Genomic DNA, 2,500 nt, shown 5'->3' on the forward strand with positions numbered 1-2,500 from the left:
GCCATGAAACCTGACGCCTCCTGACATTAAAACCCACTGGACCCAACTTTTACTTTTTCCACCCTGACTTTTAAACAGCCACCAGGAGAGAGGGTATGCCAGGGGGAGGGTTAGTGTTCACAAACACAATCACATGCAACCACGTACACACACACATACACACAAATACACACGCAAAGAAATACAACCAAAACATTAGCACCGCTCCCTTTACACACTCACTCACACATATACAGTACTCACCCCAAATACACACACACACACACACACACACACACACACACACACACACACACACACACACACACACACACACACACACACACACACACACACACACACACACACACACACACACACACACACACACACACACACACACACACACACACACTCATATAAACCCAGAGTTCCTCGGATATTGCCAGCAGAGTTGCGTTTACCCCAAAGTGCCTCTCCCCTTAACCCCTCTCCACTATGCGACCTAAGCGACCTTGCCAACACCGCTCCCACCCCCCCACCGCTCGATCAGAGATTGATTGATGATTGGACTCCTACCCTCAGTCCACGTCTCCGCTCCTCCTGGGGTCAGAGTAGTCTAGTGCAGAGTAGAGTAGAGTAGGGCACAGAAGTGTGTCCTCTGTTGATCCTGGTCCTCCTCTCTGGCAAGCTGGGCGCTCCACTCCACTCCTCTTCGCTCCGCTCTATGCCGCTCCTCTGTACTCCTCTCTCCTCCCTTCTCCACTCCTCTTCATTCCTCTCTACTCTCTTCTCCTCCACTCTACTCCGCTAAATAGCTCACTGCTAAACTTCACTCCTCTGTGCTCCACTCTATCTACTCTAAGCTGCTACACTCCTCTCCACTCCTCACTCTGCTCTTCTCCACTCCTCCTCTGTAATCGACCAACTCCCCTCTACTCTGCTAAACTCCTCCACTCCACACTACTTCTCTCTTTCTCTCTACTCCAAACCGCTACACTCCTCTCCTCTCAGCCGAAGTTCCTCCTTGTCTGCCTCCTTCCCCCGCTCTCTCATTCTCTCTCTCTCGCCTTTTCTCTCTCTTGCCCACACTCTTCTCCTCTCTTCCTTACACACGGCTTGTCTATCCCCTCCCCTCTCTCCTTGTCTCTTTTTCTCCTTCTTCTTTTTCTTTCTGTTTAGACTTTAGGGAACTTGACTAGGCATGCAGTCATTCACTCTCTCACAGCCATGATAAACAAGGGACAAGAGAATGGGGCGGGACCACAATTTTTTCTGCCTCTCCCCTCTCTCTGTCTTTCCCCTTTCTGCCTCTTTCGTTCGCCTTCTTCCCTTCCTTCCTTCTAAGACACACTCGTTCGGCTCTCTGCTCTGTTGCTTGTCCGCCCGACACTGGCTCTTTCGCTCTGTAAGGTAACTCTCTGCTTCCCCTAACTTGTCCTTTGTTAAGTCTGAGGGGAGAACTTCTCTCTACTCTGTCCCGCTGTCTCCCTCTCTGCTCCGCTCCGAAGTATCAATTTCCTGCTCACCAAAAAAGGAAACAAGGGTTCTTTTCTTTTTTTCTTTCCCCCTCTCTCTATCTCCACTGTTCTGCAAAAAAGTCTGAGCTGAGGACCTCTCTCTCTCACACTCTTTCTCCCTGTCACACAATCACACACACACACACGCACACTCACCTTGTAGCGACAGTACCCAATTCCATATGTGTTAAGTCACCACATTTGTCTTGTACAATAGAGCTCCTATTCACACTCAAGCCCCTCAAGGTCTCTCTCACTCACAGACACAGACAGATAGACACACACACACACACACAACCACACGCAGGCATGCACACACACACACACATGCGCCTGTGCACACGCATGCACACACAACCACACACATGCAGACACAGACACAGACACAGACACACACACACACACACACACACACACACACACACACACACACACACACACACACACACACACACACACACACACACACACACACACACACTTACGATCACACTTCAAATAAGCTGTGACAGCTTTCACCAAGAGGAAAACCTCATCTGAAATATCACACTGCTGTGTGACTGTCGGAGCTTCACGTTGGCTTCCTCTGCTTGTCTGCGGAGAAGAGCCGTTTCGAGGTACTTAGGGTCCCTAGGCAAAGAGGGACTCCAGAGATTCTTTAAGTATATAGAGATATGCCAACATAATAGGTTTCTATGGGCACCTAATGTGACCAGGTTCCGGTCTGCCTAAAAGGGCGTGTCATAATGCTCCTAGCATTGAATAGAACAGTCCTTAGGTCTGCCTAGGTCTGCCTAAAGGGGGATTTACCCCTCCTCACCCTTGCAATAATAGAACCCGGAAACAATGGGGCAATGGAACCTCTCTCTCTCTACTCTCTCTGGTACAAGTGACCTTGCCTGGCCCTTGCCCTCAGCACAGAACATATTGACCAAATAATAGCCAGAAGGAAACATTGCATTCTTCCTTCCTTCTCTCTAGTCTCTCTGGGGACTCCAAGT

General features: G+C 49.6%; 1 protein-coding gene across 1 annotated transcript in view; it reads right to left on the minus strand.

The window, feature by feature from the left end:
• Window positions 1–1,722, minus strand: part of atp8b5a (ATPase phospholipid transporting 8B5a) — a 48,390-nt gene extending 46,668 nt beyond the window's left edge. The window contains exon 1 of the mRNA XM_063195076.1: window positions 559–1,722. The gene's annotated coding sequence lies outside the window, so the exon portion shown is untranslated. The remainder of the gene's footprint in view (window positions 1–558) is intronic.
• Between the last annotated feature and the right edge of the window lie 778 nt (window positions 1,723–2,500).

The sequence above is a fragment of the Engraulis encrasicolus genome, chromosome 3 (assembly GCF_034702125.1).
Source record: "Engraulis encrasicolus isolate BLACKSEA-1 chromosome 3, IST_EnEncr_1.0, whole genome shotgun sequence".
Classification (NCBI taxonomy): Eukaryota; Metazoa; Chordata; class Actinopteri; order Clupeiformes; family Engraulidae; genus Engraulis; species Engraulis encrasicolus.